Source organism: Lathamus discolor, chromosome 5 (genome assembly GCF_037157495.1).
Source record: "Lathamus discolor isolate bLatDis1 chromosome 5, bLatDis1.hap1, whole genome shotgun sequence".
Lineage (NCBI taxonomy): Eukaryota > Metazoa > Chordata > Aves > Psittaciformes > Psittacidae > Lathamus > Lathamus discolor.
In genome coordinates this window covers 83,054,552-83,079,732 of record NC_088888.1, presented here as the reverse complement: position 1 = coordinate 83,079,732, position 25,181 = coordinate 83,054,552, and positions in this window count along the sequence as shown.

Sequence of the window (25,181 nt, the reverse complement as noted above, 5' to 3'; positions counted from 1 at the left end):
CCATTCAAATAGTATTGCTCATATTCATGCACAATATAATTTCTTTGTTTTTATCAACACTACAAGCTTTCCATTTTTTTGTGGTTTCAGTTTCTTCATGGTACAATGAATAGATGTTCCATGAAAATTATGTTAAAATAACAGAGTAATTTCCATGAATATTCATAAAACTAATTTTTATTCTTGTTTCTTGACTATGAGAGAATATGAGAAAGCTTGTTCACACAGGATGTAGTATAAAGAGAGGTTTAGAAGAATGAATTTGTACATTTTGTATGCTGTTTTCTATATTTACATTTCTGTTCAGGAAGGGGGGAGGAAGAACACAAAGTACATAAAAAAAAAACACCTGATGCATCATTCAGATAAAATGAAAGAATCACAAGAATATAACAACTTTTTAGAAATTAGAACCTAATATAGTAATAATGTTATTGACTGGCTGTGGTCTTCCTCCCATGTTTGATGTGCTACAGTGGCCTTCAGAAAGTGATGAGGTCAGTTAAAATGTCACAGAAAAAAATGCAGAAATGTAGAGACAGTCAAATGCTAAAATAGCATATGAAGTGCAGCTCTGATTTGAAAAGGAATAGATATATATATAAATGTAGGAATATAGAAAAAGAATCTGCTTAGCCGCACAAGCATTCCTGCAACACCTTCCAAATTTGGATGGTTTCCACATGAAGTATAGGTTTGACTTTCAGTCCAATCTCCCAAGTATGCAGCCAGGCTGTGTCCATTCATGATGGGAACCTGGCTGTATGCTATACTACCATATGTATTTACTTCTTCTGGAAGGCAAACCAAACACCCAGGCAATGTAAGTGCTCGTATACAATCTTTTTTTTTAAATGACAGGCAGAAAAACACTGTGAGGTGCATTGCACAGCACACTTGCACTGCTCTTATAGACATGCTGTGCAGGACAAAGCTAATTAAGATGTTGCTCTCAGGAAAAAGGGGCAGGTCATAGTAGCAAGGGACTCTACTTTGAAAGGAACAGAACCACTCATCTGTCGGCCTGACCCGGTCTTGAGGGAGGTGTGTTGCCTACCAGAGACTCAGATCAGGGATGTTGCAGAGAGGCTGCCTGCTCTAGTAAGTCCCACTGACTATTACCCATTTCTAGTTATCCATGTGGGTGCTAGTGATATAGATAGCAGTAGCCTGGAGAACATTAAGAATTACAGAGCCATGGGAGAGGTGGTTAAGGGCTCTGGAGCTCAGACATTTTTTTCATCAATACTCCAGGTGAAAGGGGAGGACCTTAGAAAGGCTAGGAGGATTGGCCAGGTTAATAAATGATTAGAAGGGTGGTGCCATAATCAGGAGTTTGGTTATTTAGAACATGTGGCTCAATCTGGGAGGCCAGGTCTACTGGGGGCTGGTAGAGCTGGTCAGGGGAAGAATGGTTTTGGTAGGAGACTTGCCAGACTGGTCAAAAAAGATTTAAACTAGGTGTGTTAGGGGAGGGGAACATCAATTCATCCCAACACTCCCAGACAGTTGCCAGCACCTCTAATAAATGTTTGGAGCAATGTGGAGGTATTTCAGCTAATCCAGCCAATGAGTCAGCTTTATCTGGAGCTTGGCTCAGATGGCCCTATTCAAACGCCCTGAATAAGCAAGAGCTGCAGGTTGGGCAGAGAAGAGATTCACAGCACCCCTGCGGAGAAGGACTTGGGGGTATTAATTGATGAGAAACTTAACGTGAAACATCAGTGCGTACTTGCAGCCCAGAAAGCCAACTGTATCCTGGGCTGCATCAAAAGGAGCGTGACCAGCAGGTCGAAGGAGGTGATCCTGCCCCTCTACTCTGCTCTTGTGAGACCCCACTCAGAATACTGTGTGTAATTCTAGTGTCTTCAACATAAGAAGGACATAGAGCTGTTGAAAGAAGTCCCAAGGAGGACCACAGGGATGATCAGGGGACTGGAGCACCTCCCGTATGAAGATAGGCTGAGAAAGTTGGGGCTGTTCAGCCTGGAGAAGAGAAGGCTGCATGGAGACCTCATAGCAGCCTTCCATTATCTAAAGGGGGCCTATAGGGATGCTGGGGAGGGACTCTTCATTAGGGATTGTAGTGACAGAACAAGGGGTAACGGGTTAAAACTTAAACAGGGGAAGTTTAGATTAGATATAAGGAAGAAGTTCTTTACTGTGAGGGTGGTGAGGCACTGGAATGGGCTGCCCAGGGAAGTTTTGAATGCTCCATCTCTGGCAGTATCCAAGGACAGGCTGGATGGAGTCTTGGGTGACATGGTTTAGTGCAAGGTATCCATGCCCATGGCAGGGGGTTTGGAACTAGATGATCTTGAGGTCCTTTCCAACCCTAACTGATCTATGATTCTAATTTTCCATTGTGGCTAAGTAGTCGTTAAAGAGCAGATTTGAGAAAACTCTATGTCATTCTTCCACCTGAAAATGAATCTCTCTGCAGATATGGGAAAGATAAAAAAAGAAGTTTAAAAACACCTATATGTAAAGAAATTCTAGTCTTTGTTCACAGTCTGGAATATAGACAGACTAGATTAGAAAGTAGACAAACCGAAAATATTAAGAAAAATCAGTTTCAACAAAATCACAGTACAAAGCAGGAGGAATATAGCAAATATAACACAAAGGGGCAGGCAGTCTTAACCTACCGGTCAGTTATGGTCCTTGGTTTAGTAGTAGCAGTCATTTTTCTCCTTCTTAGTTGCTGGTGCAGTGCTGCGGTTTTGACTTTCAGCCTGGGAACAATTCTGATAACACCGATGTTTTTAGTTGTTGCTCAATAATGTTTACTCCCAACAAGGACTCTCTGAGTCTTGTGCTCTGTCAGGGAGGAGAGGAAACCACGAGGAAGCAGAGACAGGACACCTGACCCAAACTATCCAAAGGGGTATTCCATACCACAGCACGTCATGGCCAGTATATAAACTGGGGGCTGCTACCTGGAAGGGCTAGATTGCTGCTTGTGTGGGGCTGGGTATTGGTTGGCAGGTGGTGAGCAGTTGTATTCTCTTCCTTTGTTATTTCCCTTATCATTATTATTATTGCTGGTAGCAGTAGTGGTTTTGTGTTATACCTTAGCTACTGGACTGTTCTTATCTCAACCCATGGGAGTTCCATTCTTTCGATTCTCCTCCCCATCCCCCTGGGAGCAGGGGGAGGAAGCTGGGGTGGGGGGGGGGAGTGAGAGAGAGGCTTAGTGGCTGGGCTTAAACCACGATAACAAATATAGCAAATATAACACAAAGGTGTGGGCAGGTTTGTCATAGCAGTGAGCAGAGGCAAGAGGCCCTGGACAGAACTCGTGCTCCTTCGATTGAAATAAAGAGAGCTTGGGACTTAACATAACCAGAGCGTCTGGGGAGGCATATTAGGGAAGTAAGATTGCTGATGCTGTATAGTCTTACAGCTAGAAACAGGATGCGAAACCGCAGAATTAAGATGTTGAAAAGTTGTGGTCGGCAAGCAATGTTTAGCAAGTCAACATTGTTAACTTTTGAATGTTAGAACGTTAGCCAATGGAATTGTTCTTGCTAGGCTTATGATGTATGTTAACCTTTGAATGTTAGCCGATGGAATTGCTGTATCTAAGGATATGATGCAAGCTGGAAGCACAAGATCGATATATAACCCAGTGTAAACTCAATAAACTTTGGCAATTGCTTGATCACACTGATCATTTCTGCATTGTCCGTGACTCCTGCGTCAACACAAAGGGGCAGCCAATCTAAACCTACCAGTCAATTATGACCCTTCCTTCTCCACTGCCGACCTGGGAAGAGCAAGGAGTGCCAAGGAATTTTCTTCTGCTTCACTCTTGTTAAAACATAAGGTAGTTTCAGACACTTGTATGCATAGAGACCTAGAATAACCAAGGCTGTTGTACACTTCTTCAACCTTGGGATCTGATTCCTTAAGAACGTAATCAAAGGATAGGGAAGAAAATACTTTAATCTCTTTCAAATAATGTTATCAATCTTGCTGGTAGCAAAGTTTAATTGTAATTAGATTTAGAAATATCCAGTTTGAACTTTCAATATTTCTTTTCCTTGTTTTAGTTTTTTCCTTTTTTTTTTTTTTTTCTGGAAAGCTACATGGAAAAGATGTCACTGGCAATAATTTATTCAGTTATCCTGCATAATTTACAGGAAACTCTGTTTCATTAATACAGATAGTTTTCTCTTGTTGTAAATGGGCATCAGACAAACAAGTGAAAGAAATGATAAGCTCTTATCTGTATGGATACAGAATTTTCATGACTTCTTTGTAAAAAATGAAGCCACAGCTTTTCAGGAAGATCACAAATGAGTTTATTGATCCCAAGGACATTTAGAGACAGTGAAGTGGTGCAATTTATGCCTTGTCTTAAATAATGTATTTGTTTCTATATTACTGTTTATAATCTGCATGGCAATGTATGTTGGTTGTGATTTGTTTTAATATATTTCACACTGGGGAATGCAAAGAATGAATACTGTAAGCTATTGCTTAAGCATTTGCCTGTACTGTTTGAAAAAAATACCACATTTCTGTAGAGAAATTGCAGAGCAGTGCACTAAATTTATTCCCATGATCCCTACAATTATATGTAGTAGTTTTTATTACATAAAGATATCCCAGACAAAGAGACAATATTTTTGTCTCTATAACTATAAAACTTTATTCTGATCGAAGGCAAATGTTAACTGAAATACAGTAAAGGAAGAATGATGACTTAATCTTTATCCCTCCCTACTCAATATCTGCATGACTCTTACCATGTCTAAAGGTCCATGTCTGTTTATGCCCACAGTGTCCTTTGCAGTTGCAAAAATTTGCTTGACAATGTGCCTCCAACCTAACTGTAATGCCTCTTTCACTTCACAGATGTCTGTTTTTACTAGTTCTAAAATCACCCCACTCTATATTTCAGGCAAAGATGTTTGTGTTCAACAAAACTTTGAGGATATTTCCTCCCCTTCCAGAACATCCAGCCTCTCCTCAGTAGAGGGGAATAGAAATATTGGAAGTAGTTCAATCATAAAGGCTCTGTTCTCCTCTCTATATACCCTGTCACTGCTTAGCTATAAGAACATGTGTCTTCCACTATACACAAACATATAGAGTAATATGGTTCACTTAGTAAGCTGAGAACGTGAAAAGTATGCTTTAATATAGCATGTATAGAGGTATACACAAAAGAAAATCAAATTGGGAGTCTGTGGCCTGCATTACATTGCCAACACATGGACATTATAGGGAATTAGCAAAAAGACAAGTTACTGTGTGGATACATATATGGGAGGTAGGAACGCAAAGATTACTTTACTTCTATATATAATACATGTGTTACATTAAATGCCTACATTTTAAAATGTTGGAAAATTAGAGAAAAAGTTGCAGAATAAAGCCATATAAATTATTCAGGGACTGGAGGAAATGTCTGACAGTAAGATCATTAAAGAGTTCAACCTATTTAACTTATCTAAAGAAGATAGAGAACTGAATTGATTATGGTGTATAAAATACCTTGAGGCACATAGGAGTGAAAATGAAAAAAGGATTTTGTTTTATTTTTCTTTCCTTCAGTAAGTTTCATGTACCTCTCTACTAGTTCACTTTAAGTAAAACCTCTAAACTTTGTGTAGCATATCCTAAAATAATCATTATGAAATAGGATTTAATTTTGTGACATTGTTAAACCCTTTATTCTGAACACTGTGATTTTCCAGAAACTTTGATATGAGATGTATATTAAGAATGTCTTTAAACAGACAACAAGCTAGTCTGAGACCAGCAAGAAAAGAGATTGCACGCTTTAGTGAAGAATACTTCAGTCATAGCTGGAAACTTACATTAATAAAAAAGAGAAGAATCAAAAAAGGAAGCAGAATTTGGAATATGAAGTACTGCAAATTTGAATAGTTGCTGAACTGTGGAAACTTTTACAAACCACCTAATTAAAGCAGTTACTGTCTTCAAATGGTGTGCCAGCTCCTAGGCTGCTGTGTCTTCAGCAGGGACCCTGGAAGCCTTTGCTTCTCAGAGTTTTATGTTGCTGAATCTGCTGTAAGCAGTATGGGATCCCCGAGCCCTGTCTGAAGCCTGAATCAGATTAAATCTCATCTCCCTGGGTCTGAATGAGGAGCCAAATCCTTGTGAAAGGCGAGGTTCCATAGGACTGTATGACAAGAAATCAAAAAAACCCCAACCTTACCTAAGGCAGACTTTAGAGCATATCAGTCCTGCCACCACAGATCTCAGAAGTTTCTTTTGTCATCTGACAAGTGATCTGGCATGAAAACAAACATAAACCTTTTGGTTTTCTTGTGAGCATCTCCTTTGAATTTGTCCAAGATGATGCTCTATGAAGTGTTTAAACTACAGTAAAACTTCAATATGTTTTTCACATTAGAGTTTTGGAAATAATTAATTCAAAGACTTCTTGCTGTCTTTTTCTCTAAACCTAGCAGTTATCCCTGGTTCAAGAAAGAACAAGGCTTGTTTCGTTTAAGATATACAACTTTTTTAAACACGCTTTTCTTCTTCCAAGCTGCAAGGTTTGTGTGTGTGTGTGTGTGTGTGTGTGTGTGTGTCTTTACAACATTTTTCAAAGAAGAATGACTTATTTTCTTCAGAGTTGTAACATTTTCATAGAGAGTCAATGCCTATCAGTTTGTCTTGAGACCCACAGCATGCCAGTCAGAGTTTCACCTAGAAATACAACCCTTAATCTTCAAGGCCACAGTGTGGATCTATCTCACATAAAATATAGTATGTTTTTAAACCTTATAACTTTGAATTTTAAGAGAAAAATGGTCTGTTTCCATTGAAAGGTGCAGCACTGACACGGAACCCACCTTCTGTGCTGAAATTCTTCATTCTAGATCCCTGAAGTCAGTTGATACTTTCCACTGAGTTTGCTTGTTAAAGAAGGCTGTGAGCAATAACTTGCCAAAAATGTATTTGATCATGACTAGTAGAACAGAAGTAAGACAGCTACTACCTCTCCATTCAGTGTTCAACCCTCTTTCTATTAAGATTTTTTTTTTTTTTGAACATGTGTTCTATTTTCTTTTTTTCTTTTTCTTACATGTTTTTGAACATGTGTTCTATCTCCTGTCATGGTAGCACCAGCATAGCCATATATAATCTACTAGTTCATTAATGGTTTGCTCGCAAAAGCCATCCTGAATAGTCTAGAAGGGCCACAGGATGCAATTATGCCCAAAAAAAAGACACTTGGGTTTGAAATGCCAAGTAACACTGCTCCAGAAGTGCAATGAAAGTGATAAATCTGATATCATTTAAGAGCTCTTTCTGAAACCTGAATAGAAGAGAGCCTAATTAAAAGTTTATCTTACAATCTTTTTCACCCCCATTTAATGCTCATTAAGGATCCTGAATGACAAAATTAAATTGATTCCTCACAAAAATTCTATAATCCTTTACAAAGTTAATGTAATTATACCATATTCTTCAGATTTTTGGCACCATTGACACGGTAACACAATTAAAATTGAAATTGCATATTTTCTGCTCTGTATTTTTAACAGCAGGAAAGCCTACTAAAACTATATCCTAAGGAAGTGAAGTGTAATTCTGCTGTGTAACTACAGGAGTTGTTTGTCATTGCCCAAATATTCAATGTCCCAAGTACCAAGTCATTTTACAATGGATGTGACACTAAGCATAGTCTACATTGCTTTGCTGAAAGGTGTGAGAATGCCAATAATCTATCAATGTCCCATGTGACTACATGATAAATGACCAATAACTGCATGAGATCATTGTTTAGCATTGCTAGAAAATTTTTGCCATGGTTCATTAAATAAACATTAGTAATTTCTTCAGCTGTAGACGTGTGTGTGCATGCTAAGAGGTAAGGTATTTTACCTCTGGGTAGTAGTACACAGATACATAGATGATTTGGTAGAAGACACTAAGTGTTTGATGTACCTGAGCTAATTTGACAGGAAAGCTAGGATACTAAAGAGACCACAACTCTGAATTGGCTATTAAATTGAGAGAGGGAAAACAATAAAAAAAAAGCATCATGAACATAAACAGTATTAAAAAACTCTGGTTCAATAATTAACTTTGAAGAAACAGTCAACACAAAAATAAAAAGAAGACATGGTTCAATTAGCAAAGTCACCTGCTAAAGAAACTTGAAAACAGAAAAATAACATAATTCTAAGGACCTACTTCTACTCTGAAGTTAATGGCAAAAGTCCAGCTGAATTCACTCTGAGGAAAAACAAGCCCTAGACAATAAAAAGAAAAGTCTGGCAATATGCCAGGATTCCATTAGTTTTAATGATACATGAAATGCCAAGTGTTTGGGTATGTGGGACTGAAAAATAAACAGTTTCTAATCTTACATATTACCCACATCTTTGTTTGCGAAGTCAAGCCATGATGATGATGGTGACTGCTAAAAGTACATCGAGGATGGACCGGAACACATTCATATGTGTAGAATAGGTATTGTGAGTGTGAAAATTTACCTGTTTGAAAAATAGGCTGATTAGCATTAAAGCAGGGGAAAAAAAAAAATCAGATAGTTAAACCAACCCAAAATTGTAGAATAAAATCTTCTAATGGAATTTATCAATAAAATGCTGTATTTTGGTTTTTGGATTGTTTGGTGGGGTTTTTTGTTTTTTTTTTTTTTTTCACCTGTGCCACTCAGTATTTTAGGAAACTGTAACTTCAAGAAAAGAAAGTTTTATTTCCATAAACCAACCATATCAGGAACAGGAGCTGCCTGCAGGTATAATTCTTAGGAAATCCATTGCAGATTACCTGTCTGGTTTGACAGGAGGTTGGCAACATTTCTTCTGATATAAAGGGTGGAAAAAAGTCTGAATGAATGGTTATGATGACTGATAGCATGTTGAAGCATTGAGGGAAATATTCCAAGCTCGTTGAAATAGTGATTTCAATGGAGCCAGGTTTTTATCCTTTGCATGTACAACTATAAGACATTCCCTACATGTCACAAATTAGTATCCATCATTCAGAGATAAAGCATCTAACAGGCAGGTCATTTACGCCACAAGTGTGTCTGTTTACTCAAGGAAATATTATTTAAACCCTCTTATAAAATATTTAGATCTTTGTCCTGGTTTTGGCGGTAGCAGTGACTTTTTCTCCTTCTTAGTAGCTGTTGCAGAGCTGTGTTTTTTGACTTTCAGCCTGGGAACAATTCTGATAACACCGATGTTTTTAGTTGTTGCTCAATAATGTTTACTCCCAACAAGGACTCTCTGAGTCTTGTGCTCTGCCAGGGAGGAGGGGAAACCACGAGGAAGCAGAGACAGGACACCTGACCCAAACTATCCAAAGGGGTATTCCATACCACAGCACGTCATGGCCAGTATATAAACTGGGGGCTGCTACCTGGAAGGGCTAGATTGCTGCTTGTGTGGGGCTGGATATTGGTTGGCAGGTGGTGAGCAGTTGTATTCTCTTCCCTTGTTATTTCCCTTATTATTATTATTGCTGGTAGCAGTAGTGGTTTTGTGTTATACCTTAGCTACTGGACTGTTCTTATCTCAACCCATGGGAGTTCCATTCTTTCGATTCTCCTCCCCATCCCCCTGGGAGTGGGGGGAGGAAGGGGTTGGTGGAGTGAGGGAGCGGCTGTGTGTTTCTGAGTTACCGGCTGCGCTTAAACCATGACAGTCTTCTAAAGAAGGAAAGATGAAGAATATGGCTAGGGTTATTAGTCTGCTAAAATCTTAATGAAATATAATTTCTGAAAGCTTTGTCTTTAAAAATAGTATCAAAGCTTTTACCTGCTTAAGTTAAATCTCTCCATTGCAGAAATAATTAATATCTACTAAAAATTATATTACTATTTTTTTCTGGTGGCTCACAGACCCTGAAAGGAAATGTTGTAGTTCAAGAGCAAGGTGAATGAGATTCCTGCTTGATCAAAATAAAGGCCATGTACATGACCAGAAACAGATAAAATTGGGCTAGATAAATCTGTGCTCTGATTTAATGTAGAAATTCTGAGTGAAGATTATAGAAATACTTTTTTATGGATTGCATTATTCAGTGAATAAACAATTAAATATTTGGTTTTATTAGTTTGACTCCTTTTTTTACAATATTGCAATCAATTGCTTGGTTTGGCTCATTCCTTATTACTGCATTCTGATTGCAAGTTGTGCTGAGATTCATCTTAAAGAAGTCAGCCAAACTGACATTTTCCTAATAATGGGTTTCATTGATATCTGCCATTCATTTTAACTAATCAATAATAATGTTGCTTTTAAGAACATTATTGCCTTAACTGAAAAATAAATACAGGGTATTCTGAACTTTAAAGATTTTCCACAGATTCTCCAATATTGCCACTGTTTCAATACAATACACTTTAGCACAGTACTGGACTCTGGCTGAAATAAGTTACGGCCACAATAACATAAGAAGGACTGAAAAGACTAGTGTGGCTTCATAAATAATAATAGTGCTTTAGCATTTCGCACATTGATCTTGGGTGACATTTTAGTGAAACTGATATTCTGAGTCTTTTACAGTCAGACCTAAAAATGATTAAAAGTTTGTATGGATAGGTGAAAACACCATAGCTTGGCAAATTCTGGATGTCAAGGAAAACTGGAGTCAGTGGCAGTTTGTTTTTTAATGTTACATTGCAGGACAGTTCAGATGTCAATTCACAATTCAGCTATCCATGCACCATGGAGTCAGTGCTGTAAAGTGAGAAATAGTGTATCAATCAGCCAACACAAACAAGCCATTTCTTTTCATAAATCAACATCTGAGAGTACCTAAGGGAGGAATTAAGGGAGATTCCCAAAGCCCTGATTAGAATTAACTTTGAGGAAACTGTTTTCAAAACAGAAGTTATGAGGTATGTAAAATTCTTGCTATGGGTATAGTCAGACTTGCCTCTGCTCTTGACTTCACAGTAAGTTGATGAGAGAAATAACCTCAAGGAAAAGCTTTAAGCCATTTTCAAGAAGTTTGATAGCTACACAGACAAGAAGCTCCTTTGCATAGAGAAGAAATTACTGTAGCATCAAAGGGAATCATAGAATAGGTAGGGTTGGAAAGGACCTCAAGATCATCTAGTTCCAACCCCCTTCCCATAGGCAGGGACACCGCACACTAAACCATTACACCCAAGGCTTTGTCCAACCTGGCCTTGAACACCGCCAGGGATGGAGCACTCACAAACTCCCTGGGCAACCCATTCCGGTGTCTCACCACCCTAACAGGAAAGAATTTCCTCCTTATATCCAATCTAAACTTCCCCTGTTTAAGTTTTAACCCATTACCCCTTGTCCTACTACAGTCCCTGACGAAGAGTCCCTCCCCAGCATCCCTATATATATATATATATATCACTTCAGATACTGGAAGGCTGCTATGAGGTCTCCACGCAGTCTTCTCTTCTCCAGGCTGAAGAGCCCCAACTTTCTCAGCCTATCTTCATACGGGAGGTGCTCCAGTCCCCTGATCATCCTCGTGGCCCTCCTCTGGACTTGTTCTAGCAGTTCCATGTCCTTTCTATGTTGAGGACACCAGAACTGTACACAATACTCCAGGTGAGGTCTCAGAAGAGCAGAGGGGCAAGATCACCTCCTTTGACCTGCTCGTCACGCTCCTTTTGATGCAGCCCAGGGTATGGTTGGCTTTCTGGGCTGCAGGAACACACTGCTGGCTCATGTTCATTTTCTCATCGACCAGCACCCCCAAGTCCTTCTCTGCAGGGCTGCTCTGAATCTTTTCTTTGCCCAACCTGTAGCTGTGCCTCGGATTGCTTGGACCCAGGTGTAGGACCTTGCACTTGTCATGGTTAAACTTCATGAGGTTGGCATCAGCCCACCTCACAAGCGTTTCGAGGTCCCTCTGGATGGCATCCCTTCCCTCCAGTGTATCAACTGAACCACACAGCTTGGTGTCATCGGCAAACTTGCTAAGGGCACACTCAATCCCACTGTCCATGTCACTGACAAACCTGTTGAACAAGACCGGTCCCAACACCAATCCCTGAGGGACACCACTCATTACCGGTCTCCAGCTGGATATTGAGCCATTGACCACAACTATTTGTGTGTGGCCATCCAGCCAGTTCTTTATCTACCGAGTGGTCCATCCATCAAATTGATATCTCTCCAATTTAGAGAGAAGGATGTTGTGTGGGACAGTGTCAAATGCCTTGCACAAGTCCAGGTAGATGACATCAACTGCTTTACCCTTGTCCATCAGTTCTGTAGCCCCAGGATTTCCCCTTAGTGAATCAGGCAGGATTTCCCCTTACTGAAGCCATGCTGGCTGTCACCAACCACCTAATCAAAGGAAAGTTTCCTCAGAGCAGATTAACTCAAGGTTAGAAGTTAGAAGAGATAGTCTTTCTGTGGTCTCAATTTCAACAAAATGAAGTAATTTGATTTTTAAGCAGGTGACAAAAGACTGTCTTACTTTTCAGTGACAGGAAGCAGAAATATGAATCCAAAACATTTCAAGAAGGTAAATTATGTTACACAGTATTCTATTGCATTTGGAAAGAGTACCATAACGTTGACATATGTTATGACAACAGAAAACATTAAAAAAAAAAAAAAAAGAGATAAAATGAAAAAAGAAACTTGGTTTCATGGGGAAAAAAAAAAAATTAAAACCCAAACCTATTCTCTTGTGGAAGAACTATTATGAAAGACACTAACCACTAAAGCTGTGAGAACACCTGTGATAATTTTTTCCAGAGGTATTTCTGCAGTTTCTTCTTTCTTTAGAGAACTACTCGTTATGTTTGGAAGTTGACCTGGGTAGGCTTTTAACTCCATGCAGATATACCTGAAAGCAAGAGAACAGTGATCTTTGAAGAATGTATAAAACTAAATCCCTGACATAAAAATCATGAAAATTTCTAAAATACCATTTTATCTAGTAAATATGTTGTGATCGGAAGTCATTAGTCACTCTTTTAGCATATCTTCATAACTTAAGGAAAAAACACTTTTTCTTTAAAACCCCTCCATTTACTGATGCTGCTACTCGAATTTTCACCACAAGCGTGTTTATTTCCCACCTGCCTCTAACATTCACATCAGTGGACAACCAGGCAAAGGGGAAAAGCATCAGGTTTCCTGAAATCAAAGAAGTCTTGGTCAGCCTGTTTAAGTTGATAACACGTAATTTACAACTGTATATGCATGAAAAGAGATTTTGGTGGAAGGCAGACCAAGTGCAAAGAAGTACTTATATATCATTTTCTGCATGGTACGCAGATTATTATATATTAGAACATCAAAATTGGATAAGTTAATTTTATAAACACTCTTTTCCCCTTTCAGCATCTTTCCCACCATTAGTCTGAAAAGCTACTTACATATAAGGATGAAGCTTGGCATTTCTTATACCTGTTGTATATTTTTTACAGCACTATGTACAAGCCAAGAAACAAAAAAATTTATCCCAACATTCTCCTTTCAGAAAATATTGTTTCATGTATTTTAAGAAGCAAACCTAAGCTGAATTAATGAGCCTGACTTTATTTTTCTCAAAGCCAATTCTTGTATGTTTCAATTGGATGCATGTATAGGGATGTACATATTTTGATATATAATACAAAGTTGAACTGAAAACTTTTTTCTAGGCTGGAGTTGACACCAGCTAAATTGTTCTATTTCTTTTCTCACATTCTGTGAATTTCCACCTGTTATTCATTGCTTAAAAGTTTTGTGAGCATGAAAATAAGAAAATTTAAAATAAAGCTTTATATGCCTTCTCACCTTGTGTATTCCAGTGAAAATTCTGGAATTTTCTCCTAAAGATTTTAAAAAGTTAAAAAACCAAACAAACAAACAAACAAATTTTTGGGAAGACAAGGGGAAAAGGAAATCAATTTTATCCTAAAATTTATATTTTTCTTTCTTTTTATTTTTTTATTTTTCCCCCCAGCAGCAAGGAATGTTATTAAGATATGTTCCCTTAGTAATAGGTGTTTTCTTAGAAATTTATCTGTTTATATAAAAAATCCCTTCAACTGGCTCATCTGTAAGCAAAATATATACATTCTGAGTAATCTGTAAAAAAATGTCCCAGCTCATGAATGTTGAATAAAGTGTTTTCTATTCTGCAGCTACCCTCTCACACTCAGCTAACAAAGCAGACTGTATCAATGAATAGGATCATCAACTCCTAACTGGCCTTTGTTTTTTTCCCCCAGACACTAAAGCCTGTTTATGTTGTTGGCTTTGGTAGCTATAGAGTCTGCGGCATTATGTATGTGAGGCTTCAGTAGAACGTTAATGTTATAAGGCGTTTTAGACTAAATTACATCACAAAAACACAGCATAAAATTTCTGATAAGCTAAGGTTGCACTGACTGTTTTAATATACATCTACCAGAATTGAATGTAAATGACAAAGATATAGTCATGCTTTTTGTAGTCACATGTAAACCATGCACAGTAAATAAATGTCTTCAATTTCTTTGATTTGTTGAATAAACAGCAAATATATGCACAGGAAAGTTAAATTGGTGGGGAGAGAAAAAGCTAAAAAAAAAAAATAATGAAAGAAGAAAGCTGGTTTTCAACCTAATAATGCCACCCACAAGAATTTACATACGGTTTGAAACATGATTGCTTGTGGGGATGTTTCTATAAAATGTTAATGCTTTCCAAAAGAATGATATTATGCTGCTGCCTTTTTAGTGATACAAATTCAGCATTTCCTAATTTCATGACATCATTTCAAGCATGAATTGTCAGATCTGTTTAAGCTTTTTGTCATGGATGGCAGCTTTCAATCACACTTCTGAGCAGAGCACCTTGGTGGGTAGGTGACATTGTAGGCGAATTTACAGTTTTTTGTTAAGTATCTTTTCCTGTACATATAGCATATTATTAGATTTAGAGACAACCTTTTATTTAGTGGTTTTTTTTTTTAATTTAATGTTGTATTTTTCTTTCATCAGGACATTGAGTGTTTGGCCATGCTGAAAGTCATGTTATAAACAATGACAGGAGTAATGACTATGATCCATAGACATGTCACAGCACCACAGCACACTCATCCAGACTCATGTTGATGTTCAGAATACAAATTAGGTGAAATAAAGGTCTATTGGCCAAGAAAGAAACCTAGGTATTTTACTATGAGATTTTACACAATATGCTAAAAAATTGCGATATATATATATATATAAAATAAACATTGGTTTATTCATCAAATTCCAACAAAGGTGCTTACAAATTAAAAGAAAAATAGATTAATTCCTGTTCAAATTTAAAAAGCTATAAAATCAATGGGAAAAAAAAAAAACAAACCAAACAAACAAACAAAAAAAAAAGCACCTTCAAACCAACCAAAACCCCAAACTTTATCACCTTATGATCTGCAGCAATTTTAGGTAGTTAACAGAAATTTATGACATATTACCATGGCAACAATGAACTATCTCAATAGCAGTATTGCTTGTGAAGAGAATTAATTCTCAGGATGCATTATAATGATTATAATTATTGCTCAAACTTCTACATGTTCTGTAGAAACTGAAAGCTTTATTTTCCTTTTTTTTTCCCTCCATTTTTTTCTTTTTTGTTACAATAGGGATATTGCTTATTTTGACACATAAAAGGGATTCTACCTGTGATAAGTTTCAACAGTGCTCAATTAGTCCACCAGATGGAGCATTTACCATTTCTGGGGCGGGGAGGAGAGCGAGGGTGTGGTGGTGTTTCGAGGAAACAAACTCAAACAAACAAAACAAAACAAATCACAAAACCAAACAAAAAACAACTTCAACAAAACCCCAACCAAACAAACCAAAACCCCCCAAAACCAGAACTATTGAGGAAGCTAATTTTCAAAAGTATGTGTTAAAGCCACTTAAAGCCACTGAAAGTTTAGGGGAAGGAGGAAGAAAACTGCAGTCTATTTATTAAAACTTCTGTTTACAAGGCAGTCTTTTGATTCAGCCTCATTTACCAGGGTAAAAATTGATTCACATGTACATAATGTATGACAAAATCTCTTTGAGGAATGATTTAATAAAAAACCAAAACCAAAACCAAGCCACAACAAAACATAAACAAACAACAAAAAAGAAACCAACCAAAAAGAAAAAATAAAGAAAGCTGTAGGAGGAGGAAGGGAGAAGAGAAATGCTTTCAAGATTCCCCAGTCAGATTTTGGTGTTTTCCTCAATTCTGTGTGATTTCATATGTTTTGATTTAGATATGCAGCCTGCATAAAGTTTTGGAGGATTGTTTATGTTAATGCTGCAAAAGAGCAATATCTTTGGAAAAGAAAAAGAAATTATAATGAAGCCTGTGTAGACTGGTGTGGAAGAGAAAAGCAGGGTAAAAAGGAAAGATGTGCTTCAATGAAAGGGAAACAGCATTGGACATTGTACTGCCATGGGATGGCTGTGAAAATCAGGCAAGAGCTGCAAAGTGTTTTTTCAATTCAGTGAGCACTGAGAAAGTAAAGCTGAACAGCTGTGAGTTCGGACATAGTAGGTCAGTGCTGATCTGCTCAATCCACAGGCTTGGGCGAACCAATGACTTGTGAAGTTCAAATCAATCAGATGCTAAGCAAGAGTTCCCTTCCTCCTCCTCCTTTCCTCCCTTTACCCCTGGAGATAAGACATTTACTTTCAGCAGCTAAGTAAGAACGTATTTCCTAAAAGCTGGCTTTTGGCCAGGTTAATTTATGCACAAGCAAACTTATGCTTCACCAATTTATTAAAACCCATCATTTAAGCCTGTTCAAATGTGCAGCTATTTAAATGAGGTTGGAAGCAATTTTACCACACGATGCTGATGTCAGTTAAAAGCTCAGTATTAGCAAAATGGGAAAGCATCAACAGAATGTGTCTGCCACAGTGATCTGTGTTCCCCAGTGTCTAATGGATCAGGGAAACAAATATGCCTAGCTCATCGGCCTGTAAAGTTAAATTCAGATCTATTACCTATTACACACACGTGTGTATAAGAGAGCAAGCATTTTAAATAGAATGAGAATTGTTTTGGTTCTGAAGAACATCCAGGATGAGTCTGAATGGAGATTTTCAGGAAAAGCAGGATGCAAAACTGCCAAGTGTGAAAATGGTTACAAACAACAGCTTATATGGGGAAAAAAAATGAAAGAAAAAGATAAATAGAAAGATATGAGAGATAAGAAAAATACAGAGATGGAAAAGGGAAGGAAGGAGGAAGGAGGAAGGAGGAAGGGAGGAAGGGAGGAAAGGAGGAAGGAAGGGAGGAAGGGAGGGAGGGAGGAAGGAAGGAAGGAGGGTTATTAGTTGCTTTTATGATCTTAAAATAAGCAAAATGGTAAAAAGATGGAAAGTTAGAGGAATATTCTTTCTCCGTAGCTCCAGCTCTGTGTAAGAAACATTTTTCAGTTCCTGCCTTACAGTACAGCTCTCATATCTATGCAATTGTTTAAGTATTTAAGCATGGCTGATCTGAGGTGTAATCTTTAAATCCTTCTGTTCTCCAGCTTCCTTTGTGGTGAATTAGAAAAAATGGAGTAAAAACTTCTGATTGTCTTTGGTTTATGTTCTGGGATTTCTACACACACCACCCACACACACAACCCCCCTGACACACCACACCCCCCCCCCCCCCAACCTGAAGATTTTCAGATTATGTTCAGTTTTGGCAAAATTTAATGGGGCTATTTTCATTACCTTCAGCTGCAGCTGTGCTGCTACACCTTGAATCTAACACACTGCTGTACTAATGACAGTTTAAAATGGTGTTTAGATGAAAAATTAGTTTCTTTGCAGAAACTGAGCTAACTGAGAAGAATGTAATATTTTCTGGACTTCTAAAACATGAGTCGTTGATTTCGTAGGTCACAATTGCTTCTTTGGAACTATTATGCTTTCATGTAAATACATATTTAGAGACATTTCAGAAATGAGATTATTGGCCCAGTAGACCACGACTATGCTAAAGGATTTGCAGCACATACTGCAATAAAGCTGACAAAAGTTATGTATAAAGTATTATAAGCCACTCTGAAAGTCTGTCTTCTCTGCTTAACTTCAATACAGCAAAAGACAGAGAAAACACTGTGACTTTGGAAAAAATCATCTTTATATTAATCATACAAACAGTTCTGTAAGCTTTAAACTGTGTAATTCCCACACATTCACAAGGGCAGTAGCTAGTTCTGAAAGCTATTTCCCATAAGAAAAACTAAATTAAATGGAAGTAATATAGCAGAAGCAAACTCAAGGGCTTTCATTTCTTAGGTAGCTACTCTACAAGAATGTATTTGGAAATGTGGGAAGAAAAAGAGTTTAGCAAACAGTCATAGTCTTAATAGGACAAATTTATCTGCAGAGAAGAGGGCTGAGATCACAGTTAAGGCACTGTACTAGGGTTCTAGGTCAACAATAAGTCTGAAAATTTTGTATGTCTCAGGACCATATTATCATTCAAATGTCATAGCAAAATTAGTAATTATACACTTGAATTTAAGTGGCTTGTTTGTTTTTTTCTGTTTTAATGGTAATTAGATATGATAAAATAGTACATGGTATTGTTCCTGACACAGTTCACAAAAATATAACAGAGGATTTGACTTAGCTTCTTAATGATCTTTTTCTGTGAATATTTATTTAATTTAACTGGTCCTCGTATGAGCATTCAAGTGATTTTTACTTTTTTGATGGCAACCAAATAGGTGAATGACATAGCTAAGTTGTTGTTTGAGGTTTTTTTAGTTGTCTTTTTTTGAATTTTTTTTTTCTTTTTAAAGGAAATAAAGGCAATATAGGTGATTATCCATTCATGAAGCACATGAGTCAGTATTGTGACTTGTGCAAAAATTCACAAACTGACCTGATCAAATCTAAAAAGCAAAAATTATCAAATTAAATGAGGCTTAGTTTAGAAAAATAGTTGGTCAATTAAACAAATGGTTATAATCTGACTTGGGTTGCCAATCCACATAGAATCAGAGAATCATAGAATAGGTAGGCTTGGAAAGGACCTCAAGATCATCTAGTTCCAACCCCCTTCCCATAGGCAGGGACACCGCACACTAAACCATCCCACCCAAGGCTTCATCCAGCCTGGCCTTGAACACTGCCAGGGATGGAGCACTCACAACCTCCCTGGGCAACCCATTCTAGTGCCTCACCACCCTCACAGGAAAGAATTTCCTCCTTATATACAATCTAAACTTCCCCTGTTTAAGTTTTAACCCGTTACCCCTTGTCCTGTCACTACAGTCATAGAATCATAGAATCATAGAATAGTTAGGGTTGGAAAGGACCTCAAGATCCAACCTCAAGTTCCAACCCTCCTGCCATGGGCAGGGACACCTCACACTAAAGCATCCCACACAAGGCTTCATCCAACCTGGCCTCAAACAGCGCCAGGGATGGAGCACTCACAAACTCCCTGGGCAACCCATTCCAGTGCCTCACCACCCTAACAGGAAATAATTTCCTCCTTATATCCAATCTAAACTTCCCCTGCTTAAGTTTTAACCCATTACCCGTTGTCCTGTCACTACAGTCCCTGACGAAGAGTCCCTCCTCAGCATCCCTATAGGCCCCTTCAGATACTGGAAGGCTGCTATTAGGTCCCCACGCAGCCTTTTCTTCTCCAGGCTGAACAGCCCCAACTTCCTTAGCCTGTCTTCATACAGGAGGTGCTCCAGTCCCCTGATCATCCTCATGTCCCCCCTCTGCACTTGTTCCAGCAGTTCCATGTCCTTTCTATGTTGAGGACACCAGAACTGCACACAATACTCCAGGTGAGGTCTCACAAGAGCAGAGTAGAGGGGCAGGATCACCTCCTTTGACCTGCTGGTCATGCTCCTTTTGATGCAGCCCAGGATACGGTTGGCTTTCTGGGCTGCAGGAACACACTGCTGGCTCATGTTCATTTTCTCATCAAATAACACCCCCAAGTCCTTCTCCGCAGGGCTGCTGTGAATCTCTTCTTTGCCCAATCTGTAGCTGTGCCTGGGATTGTTTTGACCCAGGCATAGGACCTTGCACTTATCATGGTTAAACTTCATCAGCCTACCTCACAAGCGTGTCGTAGTCCCTCTGGATGGCATCCCTTCCCTCCAGTGGAAGGAATGAACTGAACCACACAGCTTGGTGTCATTGGCAAACTTGCTGAGGGCACACTCAATCCCACTGTCCATGTCACCAACAAAGATGTTAAACAAGACCGGTCCCAACACCGATCCCTGAGAGACACCACTCGTTACCGGTCTCCAGCTGGACATCGAGCCATTGACCACAACTCTTTGTGTGCGGCCGTCCAGCCAGTTCTTTATCCACCAAGTGGTCCATCCATCAAATTGATATCTCTCCAATTTAGAGAGAAGGATGTCGTGTGGGACAGTGTCAAACGCTTTGCACAAGTCCAGGTAGATGACATCAACTGCTTTACCCTTGTCCATCAATTCTGTAGCCCCATCATAGAAGGCCACCAAATTGGTCAGGCAGGATTTCCACTTAGTGAAGCCATGCTGGCTGTCACCAAGCACCTTGTTGTTTTTCATGTGCCTTAGCATGCCTTCCAGGAGAATTTGCTCCAAGATTTTGCCGGGCATGGAGGTGAGACTGACTGGTCTGTAATTCCCTGGGTCTTCCATTTTCCCCTTCTTGAAAATAGGGGTTATATTACCCTTTTTCCAGTCGTCAGGAACTTCACCTGACTGCCATGATTTTTCAAATATGATGGCCAGTGGCTTAGCAACTTCATTTGCGAGATCCTTCAGGACCCGCGGATGGATTTCATCAGGTCCCACGGACTTGTGTACGTTCAGATTTTGAAGATAGTCTCGAACCAGATCCTCTCCTACAGGGGCCCAAGGTCTTCATTCTCACAGTCCGTGTGTCTACCTTCTAAGACCTTGGTGGTGTGGTCAGAGCCTTTGCCAGTGAAGACCGAGGCAAAGAAGTCATTCAGAACCTCAGCCTTCTCCAAATCCAAGGTAGCCAGTTCTCCTCAGGGGGCCTATGTTGTCCCTAGTCTGTTTTTTGTTTGCTATGTACCTGTTATCCTTAACATCCCTGGCTAGGTTTAATTCTAACTGGGCCTTAGCCTTCCTAACCTGGTCCCTAGCTTCCCGGACAGCATCCTTTTATTCTACCCAGGCCACCTGTCCTTGCTTCCACTTTTTATAAGCCTCATTTTTCCATTGAATTTTCCTCAGCAGCTCCTTATCCATCCAAGGAGGTCTCCTGGCCCTCCTGCTGCACTTCCTTCTAGTTGGGATGCAGCACTCCTGAGCTTGTAGCAGGTGATCCTTGAATATCAACCAACGGTCTTGGGCCCCTGTGCCCTCTGGGGCTATATCCCATGGAACCTTACTAAGCAGGTTCCTGAAGAGGCCAAAGTCTGCTCTTTTGAAGTCCAGGGCAGTGAGCTTGCTCCACGCTCTTCTCACTGTCCTGGGGATCTCAAATTCAACCATCTCAAGGTCAAGCATGTCATCTCTCCTTGTCGAATCCTCTGTTACTTGCAGAAGGAAGTTCTTCCCCACAATTGACGAACCTCCTGGATTGCTTGTGCCGTGCAGTGCCATTGTTCCAACAGATGTCAGGGTGGTTGAAATCCCCCATGAGAACAAGGGCCTGCGAGCATGAGGCTTTTCCTATCTGTCTGTAGAGTGCTTCATCCACAGGTTCTCCTTGATCAGGCGGCCTGTAACAGATCCCCACAGTAATGTCTCCCGTAGCTCTTTTCCCTTTAACCCTGACCCACAAAGTCTCTGTAAACTGTTCACGTGTCCCCAGACAGAGTTCCATACTCTCCAGCCTATCCCTAACATAAAGGGAAACTCCCCCTCCCTGCCTGCCGGGCTTGTCTTTTCTAAAGAGCCTGTAACCCTCCATTCCAACACTCCAGTCATAGGAGCCATCCCACCATGTTTCTGTGATGCCTATTATATCATACCCCCGTAGATGTGCACACATCTCTAATTCCTCTTGTTTGTTCCCCATGCTACGGGTGTTTGTATAGAGGCATCTGAGCCAAGCTCCAATTGAAGCCGGCTCGTTGGCTGGAGCAGCCGGAATGTATGTACATTGTTCTGAGCATTTATTATAGGTGTTGGCAACTGACTGGGTGTGTTGGGATGGAATGATGCCCCTCTCCCCCAACACATCTTGTTTAAAGCCTCCTTGACCAGTCTGGTAAGCCTCCTACCAAAACTGTTCTTCCCCTTCTTTACCAGAGCAGATCCACCAGCCCCCAATAGACCTGGCCTACTAATTTGGGTCCTGTGTTCAAGACACCCAAACCCCTGACTATGACACCACCCTTTTAACCGTTTATTAACCTGGCCAATCCTCCTAGCTTTTTCTTGGTCCTCCCTTATGTCCTGGAGAATTGACGAAAAGACTATCTGAGCACCAGAGCCCCTAACCACCTCTCCCAGGGCTCTGTAGTCGTTCTTTATGGTCCCCAGTCTACTACTATCTATATCCCTAGCACCCACATGGATCACCAGGAGCGGGTAATAGTCCGTGGAACTAACTAGAGCAGGCAGTCTCTCTGTAACATCCCTGATCCATGCCTCTGGTAGGCAGCACACCTCCCTCAAGACGGGGTCAGGCCAACAGACGAGTGTTTCCGTCCCTTCCAAAATAGAGTCCCCTATTACTACAACCCGCCGCTCCTCATGTAAGAGAAGATCCATAGTTTGTCTTAGCTAGCTTGATTTGCTGGTATAGAAGTGCATGAGAGATGTTTCTTAATGCACCTAGCTCAAATGTTTGGTCTGGCCAAGGACTTTCTGAGCCTCATGCTCTGCCAGGGAGGAGGGGAGGCTGGGAGGAAGCAGAGACAGGACACTTGACCCAAGCTAGCCAAAGAGGTATTCCATACCACAGCACATCATGCCCAGGATGTAACAGAGAGTGGAACCGGAAGGGCTGTGGGACTGCAGGGTTGGAGGAGGTATCGGTCAGTGCTCGGCTGGGGGGAGTGGGGCGAGTTATTGGTCGGCTGGTGTTGAGGTGTTGTATTCTTTCCTCTTGTTATTTCCTTTATCATTATTATTACTGGTGGTAGCAGTAGTGATTTGTGCTATACCTTAGTTACTAAACTGTTCTTCTGTCAACCCGTGGGAGTTGCATTCTTTTTGATTCTCCTCTCCATCCCTCCAGGAGCAGGGGGAGGGCAAGAAGGGGGGGAGAGTGAGTGAACAAGGTTTGTGGTTGGGTTTAAACCACGACACCCCAGAAGAGAGCCCGTGTGCTTCTGGGTGCTTCCTGTTTACCTCCCCGGGCATGATGTGCTGCAGTATGGAATAGCTCTTTGGCTAGCTTAGGTCAGGTGTCCTGTTTCTGCTTCCTCCTGGCTTCCCCTCCTCCCTGGCAGAGCATGAGACTCACAAAGTCCTTGGTTGGAGTAAACATTACTGAGCAGCAACTAAAAACATTGGTGTTATCAGCACTGTTCCCATGCTGAAAGTCAAAACAGCGCTGCATCAGCTACTAAGGAGAAAAATTGACTGCTACTGCTAAACCCAGGGCAACAAATAGCATTTAGTTTCAAAATGGATGGTTTCATTTATACCAATATTTTAAAACTAAAATTGTTTCTTTGAAAGTCTGATTTGAACCCCACTTTTCCATAAATTTTTCTAATTAAGAAATCACAGTATCAAAATCGGCTGTATCCTATATATAATGTGAATTTTGATGGAAAAAAAAGTTTTGCTTCCTTCCTTTCCCTCAGGAAATCTGGCTAATAAAAGAAAGGTAATGGATATACTGATTAATGACTGTGCAGTTCTTACTAATTCTTCATTTAATATTCTATCATTTGACCTAGAAATGAGAGATGACAGCATAGTATGTAGTAAAATAGTAGGATCCATGGCTCATTTGAGTTAAAAAAGGCTTAGTAGTAATAACGATTTTATACCTAGACAAAACTCCTGTTTATTTTGAGAAAAATGAAGCTTCAGTGTTGATAACTGCAAGGACCCTATTAAATGGTGCTATAAAAGGAGAAAGAAAAATAAGAAAGCTAGAAAAAGGCCAAAGAGCCAACACAGACAGAAAACAAAAAACCACAACCCAAAGCCAAACCCTTAAAAAATTTTGTGAGTGCTCAACTAATGAATCTTGATTTTCACAGATTTGATCCTTATCCATTTGTAACGGGAGTCCTGAAGTACTCAATTTAATTTCTGTGTGGATTATACAACATCAAAAAAAGGTTGTGTTTATATTTTAGCTTTTCTCTCAAGAATCGTTCAGCTGGGAGTATATCCTTTACTTGGCTGTCATCTTTCACAAAAACTACAGAAACTTAATAATCTTTTGAAGACTAGGAATTTGCCAAATTTGACTGAGAATTTGATTGAGATTGTCTATTTGTGCAGCAGTTACTTAAGGTGCAGACAGGCAGATAACTGACTAGGTAAATGTACACTGGGATGAGATTATATAGCACTTATAGGAAAACAGGTTAAACAGAACCAAATGTAAAGGCAGCTGAGATAAGAAAAGTGAGAGCTTTGACAAAATGTGGCCAAAAATGGCTTGATAGACATGTTCAGTACTGGAAGCAGTCAAGTCCAGGGGTCTAATTCTAACCAGTTTGTAAGGGTAGAATCTGTGAGTTCAAGAGCATGCCGTGAAGATCCTACCTTCACATAAAACGGTTGTCAAGGACAAAAAAAGATGCTATTTTACCTTTGCAATATGAAATGGGATATGTCAATTTCTGTCAAGACTGCATTTCTTAGGTCCAATGTGAAGCAGTATATGGTAAATTTTATTCATTTTTTATATATTTTGATCTATTAACTCTATTAATTTTTGATCTTTGCTAAAGCAAACATTTGTTAAAACAACATCTCATGCTACTCATACTTGTGTCAGTAGAATAAATAACCAGGTTTATTATGAAACTAGAATAAAGCTACTAATTTTTGACAAGTGTTAATTTGTCTTTTTTTTGCAAATAAAGCTTTGATTGAATTTAGTTCTAAGAGGGGTTTGTTACTGTTGTTGTTGATGGACTAAACCAAGAATTTTCACAATTAATTGAAAAGCCAAGCAGCCACTCAGCTGGTGCACTAGAAGTCTTCAGTTGAGAATATTGTCGCACTGCTTCTTCCTTTGTTCATAACAACTACTAAGACAAAGGACATTAAGATGCTATGAAAGCTAAGTGAATAATCAACTAAATGTAGCTGACTACAAAGTAACT